This window comes from Centroberyx affinis, unplaced genomic scaffold (assembly GCF_046629955.1).
Source record: "Centroberyx affinis isolate AG114_WGS23_722 - 3 ecotype Tasmania unplaced genomic scaffold, CSIRO-AGI_Caff_v1 ptg000775l_1, whole genome shotgun sequence".
Lineage (NCBI taxonomy): Eukaryota > Metazoa > Chordata > Actinopteri > Beryciformes > Berycidae > Centroberyx > Centroberyx affinis.
Window position 1 is genome coordinate 44240 of NW_027279383.1, and position 17847 is coordinate 62086.

A 17847-nucleotide genomic window follows, 5' to 3' on the forward strand; every position below is an offset into this window, starting at 1 on the left:
GGGTGGTGGTATAAATGTGGAAATTAACCAAACCCCTCCATATTGTGCAATAATAAATGAGGCTTTACAAGGGCAGATAAACAAAAACACGATGCAGGTGTATAAGTAAAGGTGAGCAGAAATGGTTCTTTAAAGCAGTGGTTCTCAACGTGGGGTCCGGGGACCACCAGGGGTCCTTGAGGGCATTCCAGGGGGTCCCCAGCAAATTGATGAATTGTTAAACTTCATTATTTTGTCATTTTAGAACAACTATTTTGATCATTGTTTCACTGTTATCTCTCTACCTACAGTACAGATAGTCATGGAATTCTATACAAAATCATATCTGACAGTAAAAAATATTCTCAGATTTGGGTCCAAGAGACAAAATCTCATCAAATGGGGGTACGTGGCCCTAATGTGGACTAAATTAGGGGTCCTTGATATGAAAAAGGTTGAGAACCACTGCTTTAAAGAACCTTGGTCTGAAAGGTTCTTTGTGGAACCAGGAATGGTTCTTCTATGGCATCAGTTCCAGCTGGCACCTTTATTTTTTTGTGTGTAGTTCAGCTTCCACAACACAGTAGCAGTAATGCTATTTGGACATAGTTATGTTATTTTAAATATTTGATGTATAATATCAAGCTCTGCTTCACATCACAACAAAATATAGTGGCGAAATCCAGGTGCATGTTTACTTTAATCCCCTGGCTAACAGACCATAGTAGTCTTGAGGACCTGCTGCAACCCCTTTGATACGGTTGCCAGGGCAACAGACTCAACATTGTGTTTGGTTAATGAGTACATGGCCGCTGTGACCCTAAGAGTCCGACGCACACGTAAATACAAACACACAGGCACACATATGCAGGTAGTCGCACACACACACACACACGCACACACGCACGCACACACAGGTTTGTTGTTTTTTTTTACTCAAGAGAAGCTTCCTGTGTGTGCCTTGGGGTATATTACAGTAGCAGCCCTATTAATCAGCGTACATATAAACACACACACACACACACACACACACACACACACACACAGGAGAGTTTGACCAAAGAGCAGCCTGCTGTGTATACCCCAGAGTATATTACAGGAGCAGCCATATTAATCAATATATAAACACAGTAGCCTGCTGCCAAAGTATAGGCTTGAACCAGGGCCATGGCAAGTGTGTGTGTGTGTGTGTGTGTGTGTGTGTGTCTGCACATGTGCATGTGTGCATTACTTTACTGTGAGAACATTCAGTTGGCTACAGCAGGGCAGAGATTTGATGCAGTGGCTTTATATTGGGACTGCAGTATAATATTTTTCTATGAAATAATAATAATGATTTATATTTGATAGTTTTACAGAGATTTGATACTGCAAGCTATGCCGTATTTCCCTGCTGTACATAGCCCTTCTTTATCATACAGTACCTTCAGAGAGTATATTCAATCCCCTTGACTTTAACGGCATTTTATGGTGTTACAGCCTGAATTCAAAATGGATTGAATCAGGGTTTTTTGGCACTGATACATATAGTAATGAATAATGTCAATGTGGATTTTTTTATTTACAATACTTTTTTTTACAAATTAATTAAAAATGAAATGGTTTTGCTGAATAATTTTCAGCAACACATCCTTTATATGTCTCTGCTACTTAATTCTACTTCATTTAATTTGATTGAACATGATGTAGAACAAAACACATATTCCCACAGATGACAGTGCATGTCAGAGTAGAAACTCCATGAAGTCCAAGGAACGGTCCATAAAAACTCAAATACATAATTCTGAGTGGGCATATATCTTGGGAAGGGTATAAAACAAATTCCTAAGTGTTGGGATTTCACAAGAGCACAGTAGGGTCCATCATTATGAGCTGGAAAAAATATGGATCTATCCGGATTCTTTATTTTACATAGCTGATGTAGATTTTGATATATGGGATGTTGTATCTGATATTATGTTTATGCTTATATATAAGATATACATGTATGTTTGATATTTTTTAGTATGGCTTTTGTACTACTGATTTTTTTCTCTATGTATCTGTTGTTTTCTCTATGAAGGAAGGAAGGAAGGACAACAATCAGTGCAGCACTTCACAAATCTGGGCTGTATGGCAGAGCGGCCAGAACGAAGCCAGAAAAGCAAAAAAGAGGCACGTGACAACATGCCTGGAGTTTTTTCAAAAGGCAAGTGATAGACTTTAACAGCATGATGCAAACGATTCTGTGGTCTGATAAAACAAAAACTGAACTCTTCAGCTGTAATGTAAAATGTCAGCGTCGCGAGTTGGTAACACTGTGAGACACATCAGGCCTCCCTCCACAACAGGAGGCATATGGCCCGGCCATAAAGTGGAGAGTCCAAGCACTGTTTTCGAGGCTGATCCAACGCGAGACATAACCCAGCAGAACCATAAACAGCAATGGCGGTGATGGCTGTGATGATGAAGTCACAGTACAGAATTCAAGGTGTAAATGCGTTTAAAGAAGTACAAATAAACTACACTGAAGGGCATACCTTTGTGTTGTTGGAGATGTTTTCAATCTTCTTCCTACCGGATTCGGCTGGCTGGGTGATTCTTAACGTTTTACTCTAAACCACGCCCACTTCCAGTTAAAGCCACACCCACTTCCGGTTTTATTCAAATACAGGTACAAATTCTAATAATGTGATTGGTTGAACAAATGCAGATACAAATACAAATTGCAGCATCTCTGCCCATCCCTAATCTCTACCATAAGGCATAGTGGTGAAAGCCTCATGCTGTGGCGAGTCTTTAGAGAATAGAGTGAGCAATGAATGGAGCCAAATACAGAAATTCTGCAGGAGAGCTTGCTTCTGCGTGCCGAAGACTTTAGATTTGGGCAACATTTTACATTCCAACAAGACAATGTGTGACCAAATCCTTGAGTGACCCAGACTTGACTGCAATTGAAAATATCTGAATAACTTGAAGATAGATGTTCACAGACACAGCTGATCGAACTAGAACAAGCTTGAGCAAATCTGCAAGGAATAATGGGAAGAAAAAAAAAAACCCAAATCAAGATGAAACTGATGAACCTCAAAGCTGTAATCGCTGCCAAACGAGCTTCAACAAGGGACTCTTGGACTACAAACAAAAGGACAATCCAGGCACTCCAAATATAAAAATATAACCACGAGTAAGAAAATATTTAAAAAGCCTTTATTGTAGTGGCTAAATCATTAAAAAAAGTCAACATGTTTCGACCACTGTAGGTCTTCTTCAGGGCTTTAAACACATGTATATTTGCAGTGTCTGGATTGTCCTTTTGTTTGTAGCACTCTGTTTTCCCCGTTTTGCAAGAGCACCCGACACACTTTTTTGATCCTAGTTTGACAATATAGAGCAACCAGTCATTTCCTTTTTTCTAAGGGACTCTTGGAGTTGATACATGGCAATAAATTTGCAAATATTTCTAAAAACATGTATTCATTGTCATGTAACTCATTTTGTGTATATTGTTGATAAAGACAAGACATGATCAATTCCTCACTATGGGATGCTTATACTATTGATGAAATAAATGCATGTAGGCATCAGCTGAATGCCAAAAATCAAATTGCAAAATATAATTATAGAAGTGTGAAAGTTACGCATACAAAACTTTACAACTCTCAAAAAATATTTTCCCCCCCAAAACAGTTGACATTTAATTTTGTAGATGAAAGCCTTAATAACAAAACATTGTATAATTAGTAAATTGTTTTAATTGCAAGATAAGAAGGGAAGAAGTGTGTGGGAGTGTTTTTCTCTATCAAGTTCTACATGCAACTCTCACCAATAATAATTGTATCCCAGTCGTGTAAAAGTCCTACTTTTTGTAGTTAACCGCACGTTTGAGGCAAGCTGAGGTTTGAATCTATTTTTGTAACAGCTGCACTGCCGTCTTATTATATTGCTTGTAGCCATGACGACGCAAATTAGTGCACACAGGCCAAATTCTAGACTGCTTGATGTCAGTCGCTGTCTACGGCCATTTTGCAATGCAGTATAATCGATAGTAATCATTATAAATGTCGACATCCTTCTTATAATAATTCAGTTTGAGCGGGGACAGAAAATTATTAAAGTTAAGTAACCCATAGATAAACATAACTTCTCAATACAGCAGAAACAGGACCTGTCTCTATGCCTGAAGGCGGATAATGCAGAGGATAAAAGACAGTGCTAATGTTAGTTTTACAACCATTCAAAGGAAAAAGACAGAGAGGTGGAACTGAATTTAAGTGTGTACGTATGTGACAAATGAATGATTGAAACTGAGTTACAGCCAGGAGGGAATGGAAACACAAAAGTAAATTTGAATTGAGTGAATTCTCAAGTTTCCCCTATTCCCATTACCGTCTTTGCCCCTGTGTCTCCCTCTGCCTGTCTCTCTTCTGTCTCTCTTTCTCTCTCTCTCTGTCTTTCTTTGCAATCTCTCTCCTGTTTTTTTTTTTTTTTTTTTTTTGGATTTCCTCCTCTCAGCGTCTCTCTCTCTTCCTCTTGCTCTTGAACTTGTTCGTTTGCATTAAGAAACATGGAGCATACTTGAGGATTTGATGTTTATCTCTCAAGTGAATTTCAGGTTCAAAGCAAATATATCTGAGATAAGATGGAGAAATGGCCAATATTATATTGGTATGCATTAGCATGTTATCCCTTGGCTTTGTCTAAGGGAATAACCACTGATACCCCGTCCCCTCTGGCTTTCTGTCTGTATTGCTTTTAAAGGTCAGAAACTGAAGTCCACCCAGATTTCTTATTTCTTACTTTCTTAGTTTTTTTTTCTTCAGTGTTCTTAGTTTGCTGAGTCATGTGTAGTTCAATGGGTAGATCTGTTGCGTCTGTCCGTCTCTGTTTATTTCAATTCATTTTCAATCAGAGCTGTCTGTTGTCCGGACAGGACTGATGACAGATTTCCATCTGTTTTGACGGACAGAAAGTTAAACCCAGTTGAACTTTTTCTGGATGGATGGATTCTTCACTATCCATTTAGCCAATCTGAGCCGTTCCTACATTTGTTTTGGAAAAAATGTACAGTATGTATAAATAGAGAGACAACGGTCTGCACCAAAGCCAAGATAAAACAGAAAAAGCCGGGTATAACATTTGAATTATTGTACGTTTTCCAGGTCAGTTTCTTAATTAATTTATACTGTAGAATCTGTTTCTTCTTTTTTCTATGAAGTAGCTCCGTTATGAGCAAAGCCTTCGTGTCCTTCTGCCTCGCCGCCATGTCGACGTTCCAAAACAAACCAACAGACAGAAATCTATCCATCAATAATTCTGTACGTGTTTTAATGGATCAGTGTGACCTCTGCCTACGGCACTAACAATCCTTAGGGGTCTGATTACCATTAAGAGCATCCTTACAAACAAACACATCCTACTATAAAATGAGGAAAACTTGGTCTTTCTGTCTGTCTGTCTGCATCCATTTTGCTCCTCAATAGGTTGGCCAATCAATCTGAAACTGCTCATGGGCATTGAGCATTGGCATAGGCAGGGACTGACGAAGCTGGTCTTTCCATTTTCCCAAATTTATGCTGTTTATCTGCATTTTTATCTGCACGTAGTTGTGGCGCACATATCCCCGGGTATGGACTAGTATCCAAATCACTGTGTAACTACAAATTAATAACTAATGGTTTGTCACATTGTTAGATGACAGAGTGAACATCCAGACAGTAGTCAAATTGTTCATGATAACACGGGGGGATAACCACCTGTACTGTATACTGACAAATCAAGATACAAGACATCACATTCCCATCACAGTTTCCCCTTGGTGGTGATGGTGGGGTTGGTAGGATATTGAATAAATTGTGCTAAAAGGACAGATGCAACAGATCCCTCCTTCAGTTGCTCCATAAATCTACCAATCCTTATGCCACCACTTTTATTCATCCAGAGAGTATTGACTGAACATGCATGCTCTTTTTTCCAGACGTCCTTGCTTCACATTCACACCTGGGAGCTGCCCAGTTTAACCACAGTCGTATACCGCTGGCCGCTGAGCAGCTCCACTGAGCAATTGGGGGTTAAGTGCCTCGGTCAAGGACAGCTGTGCTGTGGCGGCTCAGAGAGGGGAAAGCATTTCTCATTAATTTTTCCAATCCAGATTTGTCCAACCGGTGCTGGATTCAAACCAGTGACATTCTGGTCCAAGCACATTTCTCTCACTTCTAGGACAGAGTCTCCTGTGTCTTTGCATCAGTGTGTTATGAATCTGACCAGCTGCTTGATATACAAATATGTATTCTGAGCAGTCCCATGGTGCAGAGATAGAAATGACTTACAGTCCTAATTGATGATCAGTTTATTTGAATGTGATCTCAGCTCTCTGGCTCCCTAGTTGATCAGCTGCCTTCAACTCCATATGGAGAATACAGTAATGTTAAGCTATATGACTTGCTAGTTAACATTAGCAACTGAACTGTACGCAAACATAAATTACATTATGTATACTGTACATAGTCGCTGCTTAAACAACAATGTGATTTATTATAAAATGCCTGAGTTTGTGTGCTTTGGCTATATACAGTATATCACCATACATCACTTTATCGCAGAAGTCCATGTAAACTAAACCATGAATAAAAACAGGTTCTCCTGTTGTGCAACGTCATCTTAATTTATTTGCATATGAAAAACAGTCAAGTGCACAGAAAGGGTCCAGGGGGGCTGGAGCCCCTCCCACTTTGCCCAGCCAGACCCAAAGTGTCCTTTTTGAATGACATTTCTTTTTATATAAAAATGTTTTTGTTTTTTTTTAAAGACTTATTTTTCATCATCTTTCAGAAGGAGTAGGACACAAATGTCACAGAATAGAGGCATGATATGGTGATGAAGGAAACTTTCCTTCAAGTTTGCATCATAGACAAAACTACAAGCTGAAGAATGTAGTTCTCTCTTTCCTCCAAGAGAATAGATTTGGAACCGATTAAAATGTAGAGCCAAGGAGGGACAGTCAACATGAGCGGCATATACAATGGTCTCCAGACCAGGATCCGCACACACAATGAGAGGCCCTTTACATTCACTGCAAAGCACAGCGCCTACGTAGTCCTGGACAGCTCTAGCAAGAAAAGGACTATGGGACTTGTGTGAAACATCGCAGCTAAGATGTAGATTCACAGTTAGATTTTCTCATTACAATTTTTAACTCCCTTTCATTTATTAGATAGTGTTCAATAAATAACAGACATGATTTTGTTTTACCACACTGGGATAAGTGTGATAGCACAAGGTTTGGAGAAGTGTCTAATCCTGACCGACTGACCTGATCAGCCCTTGACGACCACATTACTGTGGCGACTGCACCATGGTAAAAGGATACACAGAATTCTTAGCAAAATTTGGAAATAAACTTGAAAATTGTTGGCCATGCAAACTACTAAGGGAGCATTAGGCCAGTGTGGAGGTATTTACTTAATTCCATCCAATCCTTAATCCGAAAGGGTAGCCACTCCATGCTAAGTCAAAGCATGCCTCAGAGACATAATTTCACCCTCAAATAGAGTGACAGAGCTTTTGATCACAGCAGAAATGGCAGTATATGCAGCAGCTATACATGAGCTGTAGATATTTTTAGGAGCTGTTTGTTTGCTTGTTTGTTTGTGTACTGTGTGTGTGAGAGAGAGAGAGAGAGAGCATACATGTGTATGTGCGTGTTCAATACTAGTCACCTATAGACACTTTGTGTGTAATATACTCTGTGTGTATATAAAATCAGAAAGTTGCCACAGCTGTACTAGGAGTGGGGTTCGAACCCACATGGACACATGTCCATTGGATCATAAGTCCAACACCTTAACCACCTGGCCATCCTGGTGAACATGCCATACTTCATCGGTCGCACACATATATGGTAACCATGGTGTTGTACAGTAGTGTACCAATCAGACTGATAGCTAGCCATCAGAATCAGAATCAAAATAATTTTATTGGCCAAGTAAAATAGACCCTGCCCACAACATGACTAAACATTGGAAGACAGTTATATCAAAACAAAAATCAAAAACCGTTTGATAACGTGTAATCATGAGAGTCCAGAGATGATGCATACCAAATTCGGATAGATGGGCAATGCCTCAAGGAATCTAGGGTAGAAAGAATTTTGATTATACGACTTACAGTTCAGAAGTTATGGACCAAAAGGTAAAGTGGGTTGTTATAGCGCCACTATCAGGTCAAGTGGTGTCATTGTTTTTGCCTGAGCAGAGGCTTACACTTCAAACCTATCTGCCAAGTTTGGGACCTGTAGCCCTTAGGGTTTCTGAGATTCAGACACTTTTAGGGCGCAAGATAAAGAAAAAGAATCCAAACTGGGTTGCAGCACTATATACTTGGACCCCTAACATGATAAGATCAGAGGATTTCCACAGCTGCACCAGGAGTGGGGTTTGAACCCAAGTGGACAAATGTCCATTGGATCTTAAGTCCAACACCTTAACCACTAGGCCATCCTGGTGAACCTGCCACAACTTATCGTTTGCACACCAAGGTGGTAGGTAACCATGGTGTTGTACAGTACTGTTCCAACCAGACTGATAATTCCCTTTGAAAATAGCTAGCCATCACAATCAGAATCAGAATCATTTTATTGGCCAAGTATATTTGCATATACAAGGAATTTAGCTTAGTGGTTGCTTGTGTACTTTTTGAAAGACAGAAAAGAATAAAAAAAAACCAATATAAACCAATAAAAACTAATATATAAAAACAAAAACCAAATATAAACAGTAGAAGAAAAAGAAAAGATTAGAAAATGTCCACAGCTCTACCAGGAGTGGCGTTCAAAGCATGCAACATATCATTGGTTGTACCATACTTTATTGGTTGAAAACTTATGTGATAGGTAACCATGGTGTTGTACAGTAGTTTGTGAACTTTATTCTTTTTATTCTTTTTTCCTGTCCATATACACTACATAAGAGACAACTTTTTACACAAAACACAATGCTGATAACCACTGCATGAAAGCCATAATAAACACAAGGATGTTTTTCACTATGGATTCACTATGGAAACAAAGAAAGAAGAACTGCCTCCCTCTATTTTTGCTGTAACAACACGTATAATTTGCAAAAAATTTAGGTCATTTCAAGGGGAAACATATAATTAAAGAAAACTTCATAACACATTCACCCAGATTGGTAAGGTCATGTGATAACGTGTTAAGATACGTCTGCTATGATTATGATGTGAGAGACTACGGCTTATACACTTGCACTTCTAATGCTCTTAATGAATTTCAAGTCCTGTCATATATTTTGAAAACAGACCACATGCATAAGGATGGCGGCCCACCAGACTGATATTGTTCATGCATAACAACGGTGGCCCATCATCACTCACTCCTCCATAGCATCACTGTCCCCCAGCGATTCAAAACTGGAACAAGCAGATGTTGACATTTAGACACTTTGTGCTGTGTTGTTGGCATTTAAAAAAAAAATAAAAAATCATGACGTCATACCAGGAGTGTTGTGTGCAAAATGGAGCTGGTACACTGACTATGTCATACCCACAAGCCTCTGCTCAATATGGAATATACTGTATATCGTTGTTGTCTTGTGAAAACCTAATAACTTTTTGGTGATTTTCATATATTTAACATACATTTAAGGACTCCTCTATGGGTCGAGGAAGGAATATATGGTGGTCAAGCTAAAAATAAAGCAGTATTTTTTAGTTCCTAAAAAGTTGACAATTTGGAGATACAAGGTTTTCACCCGACAATGACGATGTTTGTTAAATATATCTGGTTCAGATTTCATATCGACAATTTCCATTGGGGAATTGGGGTCCCCCATCCCCCCACCTCCCCATGGCCTTGGAATAAGTGGGTAAAGACAATAATTAATTAAAAAATTCCCATTGGCTTAGTGATCTGGTTAAGTTTGATTTTGCAAACATACATATAAACACACACACACACACACACACACACACACTCAGAGCTGGTCCAAGAACCTACCAAGAGTTTCTGCTTTATATGGAACAGTTTGAGGGGAGATGCAGGTGTCCCCAAAGTGTCTGAAGACTTGCTGAGGAACTTTTACTCTGAAGGGTTGTGTGTCAGCGTAGTAGCTTTAGCTCCCGAAAGCCATGTTATGTGAAAATGGAAGACTTTGGTAGCGTGTACATGATACTAAGGCCAAGTTTGAGCCACCAAGGTGCAACCGCCACAAAACGAAATGCCTGGTAGGTGTTTTTGTAGAGCAACATTTGGGACGCTAGTAATGACACGTAAAAATCAAAGCCATCTAGTGTCCCTTTGGCGCTATCTGAAGACACTGGCCCCTAACTTCTCACTCATTGTAAGTCACTCTGGATAAGAAGGTTAGTGGAACGTCTAAGATGTAAATATAATGTAAATGCACAGGGATTAAAGAAAGACTAGAACAAAAAGAAGAAGAGGGATGGCATCTTCTTTTTATAGCCCAGCTGTGAAACACATGCAAAATATCTGCAGGCATTCCATGAGGGAACAAGGTAAATTTACTTGTCCTCAATCCCTCTTCTTAAACTTGAACAAGGGCCTACTTTTTCTCATCTGCCATTAAAAAACATCTCATGAGGAAAGCCGGTCCAACTGTTATTGGTTTCATTTCCTCTGGCCTGTCTGGAGTTTCAGAGGAAGATATCAGGTTTTTAGACAAACGAGAGGCTTATTTTGCCCCAGGCTTTGTCTGGATGAGCGATGAGAGAGAATCCTGAACGTGCGCCGGGCCTTCACAACATGAAGCCATACAGCTGATACTCATGTGGTATTCTACAACGATACTTCAAAGTTGTGAAACATTTGGTAATCTTAGACATACTTTTTTACTTTGTTATTCAAGCATGGGAGTTATTTTTTTTCTCCTTTTTTTTTCCATCAGGATTTCACTTTTTGACACACAACTACCATGAATGAATGGATGGATGGATGGATGGATGGATGGATAGATAGATAGATAGATAGATAGATAGATAGATAGATAGATAGATAGATAGATAGATAGATAGATAGATAGATAGATAGAAATAGAACGTAGATAGATAGAAATAGAATAGACAGATAGATAGATAGATAGATAGATCGATAGATAGATAACTAGATAGATAGATAGATAGATAGATAGATACTAATACTGTTCATTTCAAATGGAGATTCTCATTTTACTTTCACTTTCATTTTGAAAGAATAATAAAGGCAACAAAATGCAAGTTTGAGACTAATAACTGATTACATACATTGAAAAACTAATGCGTTAAGTAAAAAAGTAATCTCTGTAGCGCATTACCCCCAACACATCTTTCACATCTCTACGACTAACCTGGACACAAAGAATGGTAGTGATTGGCCCATAGAGGGCCGTGCTACACATGGCTCTTGGCAGATTTCTGTAGTGGGGAAAATCTTCAACACCAACAGTGTATTTCAGCCTGGTACCTGGCAGTGTGAGCACCTCCCTGTTGGGCCATCATGCTGATAGTATTGGTGCTCTTGACTGAAACAGTTTCAGATACTATCAGTGCTTAGCTGTCCTAGCTGTCACTGACGCTGACCTTAATTTTAGCCGAGTTAATTACAACCTTCCATCTAGGTGTGTGTGTGTATGTGTGTGTGTGTGTGTGGTGTGGACCCACACATATACAGGGGTTGTGTTTGTGTGAGTGTGCCCTGGTTTTCGTCTGTTGATTTTCCACTCAAGGTGAGTGTGACAGATTGAATAGGGAAAATAATCTGGGTACAAGGCCGTTGGCAAACAGTGTGGGTCAAGATGAGTGTGTGTGTGTGTGTGTGTGTGTGTGTGTGTGTGTGTGTGTGTGTGTAAATAAATGTGTGCACTGTCTTGACTACCAGTTCCTTTTAAAGTTATTCGAATTTAAGGAGTGTGTGTGTGTGTGCATGCGTGTGTGCCCAAAGCACCTGTCACGGTTCGAAAATATTACTTCTGCATGTGTAAGTGTATGTGTGTGTGCATGCATTTGTACAGTTTCTGTGTGTGTGTGTGTGTGTGTGTGCAGTCATTGACGTACCTATCGGTCTACTGTGCTCCCTAGGCTGCAGGGAGAGAAAGCCGTATTTCTCTCTCTCTTCTCTCTCTCCCTCTCTCTCTCATTATTATTGATGCTAACACTCCTCAGCAGGGTTGTTCACTGGTCACTGCAGCAGAGGAGTGGAGGGAGGAGGAGAGGGAACGAGGGACAGGAGGGAGGGAGAAAGAGATAAAGCGAAAGTAAGAGAGCGGGGGAGAGAAAGAAAGATGGAGACTACTTGCTACATCAAGCTTAGTTGCTATAGAGCTTTTTAACACACACACACACACACACACACACACACACACACACACACAGGGGAGTGACATGCCTCCCAGTCAGAGGAGAGGAGAGTGAGAACGGTTTAATTCCTCCTTCACACCACTTCTCTCCTTTCTCCTGCACTTTCAATTCCCTCGTCCCCTCCTTTCATTCCCTCTGTCCTCCACTTCAAATTTCCTCATGCCTCTTTCCGTCTCTCCTCCTCTCACCTATCCTTCTCACAGTATGCACTCCCCTACTCGTCTCTCTCTCCTTTGGTACTCTTTTTTCCTCTCCAGTCTCTCTCCTTCTCTCCTACATATACTTTTAGTTTTCCCTATCCCCCACTCCACTAGTTCTTTTTTCCCTTCACCACTCTTTTCCCCCAGACCCATTTTCCCCATCCCTTGTTCTCCAACACCCCTCAGTACTTCTCTCTTCTATTTTCTGTCCCCTCTCTTCCAGTTGTTTTTCACCCTTCCTTTCCCCTCACAGATTTAACCTCTCTCATTTTCATCACTCCGCTTTCCATTCCCCCCTAGCCTTTCTCCTCAACGTTTCTTTGTCCTCATCACTCTCCTTCTATGTTTACTCTTTTATTTTCCCTCACTTCCATTCCCTTTTTGCTCCTTTTTACGCTTGCTTGCTCTACTGCCTGGCTGGGCAGCCTAGTGGTCAGTAATGGCGTCCCATAACCGACAAGTCAGAGGACAAATGCATCCATCCACAGCCGTGTGTCCTGTCAATGTGAATAAGAGAGCACAACTGTCTTCTCACTCAATGTAAGTCTCTCTGGGTAAGAGTGTCAGTGGATTGCCTAAAACGTGAATGTAAGTTAGAGTCTCGTACGTCCCTGACACAGATTACAGCAGTGAAGGTTTTTTTGAATAGCTGCAGACACAGAACTGGAATGGATAGAACGGTCATTCCCATTCAAATCAATGTTCCAGGATGGTCGGAGCGACAGACTTTTTTACATGTAGCCTACCGTTGGGCTAGCTTTCATACGGCAAGTCGCTGAGGTGAGAGGTTTTACAGCAAAGACCAAAGGAGCTTCTCCGTCGCCTTGCTGCTATGGATTGCTAATTTGCTAATGTTGTAATCTTACAGTGTTTGATAAAGCTATGTTAATCTGTAGCTAACGTTAGCTTTCAGTTGAGTTTTGACAGTTTGCTAATTACAGTTCTCAAGCAGTGTGACAGACTTTAGAGCCTGTCACACAACTCCAACATTTCTTTCCATTTTTATGCGGACGACACACAGCCTGTCTTGCAGACATAAGGTCCTGGATGTCCAGTAACTTTTTACTGCTGAACAATGACAAAACTGAAGTGATGGTGTTAGGACCGAAAGCATACAGGGATTTTGTAAACCAGACTTTAGTTTCCCAAGGTTTGCAGTGCAAAAATCTGGGAATAATTTTTGATTCGGACCTGAACTTTTCTAAACATTTTAGCAATATCACCAAATCAGCTATCGGTCAAATCAGGAGTATTGCCAAGATTAGATCATTTCTTTCATTCAGTGATGCACAAACTCTCATTCATGCTTTTGTCTCCAGCCATCTAGATTACTGTAACTCATTATTTGCCGGACTGCCCCAGAAATCTCTCAACCGCCTCCAACTTAATACCGCAGCTAGGGTTCTTACAAGAACTCGAAAATATGAGCACATTTCCCCTATTCTCACCTCATTGCACTGGTTACCCGTGGTGCTCAGAATTGACTTTAAAATTTTATTGCTTGTTTTTAAATCACTGAGTGGCCTTGCCCCATCTTACATTATCGACCTTCTCACCCCTTACACCCCTGTTCGTACTCTCAGATCTGCAGACCAGCTGTTGCTCTCGGTCCCCAGGGCAAGGCTTAAGACAGAGGGCGGTAGGGCATTTGCCGTAAGGGCTCCACAACTGTGGAATAACCTTCCATTGAGAATCAGACAAGCTAGCGCAGTGTCCTCTTTTAAAAACTATTTTTTATAAAATGGCTTTATTCCTTTATGCTTTTATTAATTTATTTATTCTTAAAATTTGTATTCATTGTCTTTTATCTATGTTTTTATTTCTTGGCTGCATCGTAACTATTCTAATTTGTATTTGCACTGTGTATTTTCTGTTTTTATGTCTGTGAAGCACTTTGTAAACTTGTTTTTGAAAAGTGCTATACAAATTAAGTTTATTATAATATTATTAATGCACAGACTTGCGTTGTCACCATAGCAATTAACCCTTAAAATTCCATAATGGCCATTTTATGCTGTACTAGCCAAATTACCATGACAAACAGTGGAAGAACTGTTCTATCCATTCAAGTTCTGTGCCTGGAGATAAGGAGGGGGCAGGTTACAATTCTACAGTCACCTGACGAAGGTCCCATTGGGATCAAAACATTGTCTATGTAACTAAATAAAATTTATTGGGAGCATTCAACAAGAGTCACAAGCCATTACTCTATAAACCAGATGCCTGTGATACACACAGTCTGGCTCAGCACCAAGTAAGTGGGATGTGTGTAAAGACTGTTTGAAGATATAATTCTATAGTAACAATCAAAATGGCACCACCAACTTATTTTGCTGGACATTACATTTAATCAAGACATTTGATGTGCCTAATAGGCTTCTTAGACGAGACATTACAGCCACATGCGGACTCGCACCGCCTCTCTGTGGCACTCGCCGCACCTCATGTGAAGAGAAACAGTCTGTCCACATGGACTTTGGTCTTGGCCTGGAGCCTTCGCAGGCTGAAGAACTTGCCATATGTTCTGTAGTGTAAGTCTATGCCTGGATCTCCATTCTTGAATGTATCAGACGTACAAGGTGCTTTGGCAATACTGTACTTCACCATGGTAATGCCAGTAAAGTCTCATTGAATCGAACTGAACTAAATAAAGCCTATACTGCCATCTACATTTCAGTACTGACTGTTCTACAGATTTATTCATCTATCATAGCACACTTTGTGTAAGCATAAGTTTACGTTGCTATATATAACTATTGAACTATAACATACACACCTGATACACCTACTCTTGCACCGAAACTTTGCAATGCTGAGGCTCCCTTGTTAATATCCTGGTAAGTGTTTTCTAAACAGTTAAAGACACTGAATCCTTACTAGCTCACTCACTGTACTGTATATCAGCTAAATGGCTTAATTGTAATTGTAATGGTATGCATTAAAAATGCATTATCCAGTCACTCTGCAATTGTAGGGAAAGCTGTAAATGGGCTTTTAACACAGTGCAGGCTTCCAGGTGAGATTGGGAATAGATCTTGCAGCAGAGTGTGTGGATGGCAAGTGAACCTCTGGGAGTAGAGAAAAAAAGCAGTGAAAGTGTGGAAGTGCAGGTGAATAAATCAGGCCTGCACAGACTTCTAATGTAGTCCACCTCTCCTTCTACAAACAATTAGGCTAATCTTCTTCTAATCAGGTCTGTAACACCAGAATCACTTTATTTGCCAATAAATGTACAATTTGTCCTGGTGACACTGGTGCCGGAGCATGTTGGCAGCTCACACGGTGGCATAAGTAAGATGCTTCACTCTGCTCCACTGTTGCCAGTCTACTTAACCTTGCAGTGCATTTTGAATCGCCTGCATTAGTACTTAAAGTATAATGCGTAGGAGAGAAGATGGCAGTTTGGATGCCACTGTCCTCACTCTCTTACAAAAATGAAGAGTTTAATTGCAGAATGAGATACATGTTATATGAAAAAAGTGACGCCTACTCTCACAAAGTGATTGCTGGCATGAAAGTACAGAACATTGTGGGTTACTGTTGACGTTATGAGATCTTTTCATGTGAAATATACATATATATATATATTTCATTTTCAAATCAATCATTTAGAGGACTGTCATCAAAATTTAAATATTAAATAACTTTTGGCATGAGGCACCACATCCAACCTGAGAATGAATGCAAATTAATTCCAGTTTCTAGTCTCATTTTGAACTAAGTGAACTGAAAGATTCACCCCAGCCCTAATGGAGTTAAGCAGAAGGATAGCTTACTAGCCATCATTTTAGCCACACTAACACAGTAACATCCCCAGATAAGTTACACGCAGGCTTGTTATTGGAAACCACAGAATAAATTTCTAAACTTTTTCAGCCCATGATCCAAATGAAATGTAGTGCAGAGGTTCCTGTAGAATTGTTTTAGGCAACTCCTCCAGTTTCTGCGCTGCAAAGATACACCTGCTAACATATACTTATGAAAACAAGGGAGACTTGCCAGCACAATATGCCTCCAGCCAACACACACATACACACACACACTCTCTGTCCCTCTCTCTCTCTCTCTCTCTCACACTCTCTGTCCCTCTCTCTCTCTCTCTCTCTCTCTCTCTCAAACACAAGGACGAAACTTCATAGTAGCCTACTGGGCTCCTTGTAGCACTATTTATGTATTTTTCTGCAGCTTCGCTGGGCTTTTTTAAAAAAAAAATTTGATATCATATTTTCTATAGTGAATATCTTTCACACTTCAGTTTGGTTTTCAGTGTGGTTTCCTAACTGATAGTTTAGAATATAGGCCTACTCAGTGTTGCATTGCATTTCAGACAATGAATAGGAAGAAGCCCCTATGAACAGAAATGTAAACAGAGAGCAAAATGAAAAACATAATAAACATAACTGGAATGGCTTCCAGTTGTACATCACATATTGATGGTTATCCTGTTTTTGACAGCTTGTCCCCAACCAAAATTGTCACATGTATAGACCATCATTTTTTAGTAACCATATCACTTATTAAGTTTGAATGCGTGAAGAGGCATGTGAAGCGATGCAGGAAAAAACATAAGATGTGATCAAAGAGTATGTTAACACAACTCATCAGTACAAATAACTGGTGGAGAGGGTTTATAAATACAAATGAGAATTGCCAATGGTAGCTTGGGCGACACCTTGTCGTCGGGGAATGATAATGAATGTGAGATTATGGAGAATGGTGGAGGAAACCCTTCTGTAGTGTCTTGCCTTGGGACCCACGCTCATTAAAACATTTTGCCACATTTGTCCTGTGGGTTCCCATCAGCGGCCGGACTGTGACCCAGTTTGGATTCCATGTCACAAAAAATAATTACTGTTTTTGAACAAGGCACGTTTGAAAGTCTTTCATTGTTTCTTTGTTTGTTTGGTTTTTAAGTTACCAGTGGGTCTGTTGTATTTCTAATCAAACCGTGTTAAAGGCCACTGACAGTTTGATTGTGCCTGTAATGCATATCGCTGTTGTCATGTGAAAACCTCATAACTCCAATTTTGGTGATTTTTGTGAGGATTACATGGTCCACATATTGGTTGAGAAAACTCTTAGACCTCTTGGGCTTATAAACCCTTTCAGAACCCATTGGATAATCTCAAAAATGCATTTCATTCAACCTAAAAAGAAGGCTGTTTTTCTTCTTTTTTTTTCAGAAAATTTGTTCCCTACATCACTAGAGAGCAGGTCCATTAGATGCCATTCTCTCTGTCTCTCTGTCTTTCTACTGAGTGTACATTTCCTCAGCCATCTTCTAAATAATCTTCAAGACTCAAAGCTCAGACGTTCTCTTTCA

At 40.0% G+C, this 17847-nt stretch overlaps 2 non-coding genes across 2 annotated transcripts; both read right to left on the minus strand.

The window, feature by feature from the left end:
* Positions 1–7739: 7739 nt before the first annotated feature.
* trnai-uau (transfer RNA isoleucine (anticodon UAU)) lies at positions 7740–7822 on the minus strand. Its single transcript has one exon. It is a non-coding gene; the product is annotated as a tRNA-Ile (tRNA).
* A 556-nt stretch (positions 7823–8378) lies between these two features.
* trnal-uaa (transfer RNA leucine (anticodon UAA)) lies at positions 8379–8461 on the minus strand. Its single transcript has one exon. It is a non-coding gene; the product is annotated as a tRNA-Leu (tRNA).
* Positions 8462–17847: the final 9386 nt, after the last annotated feature.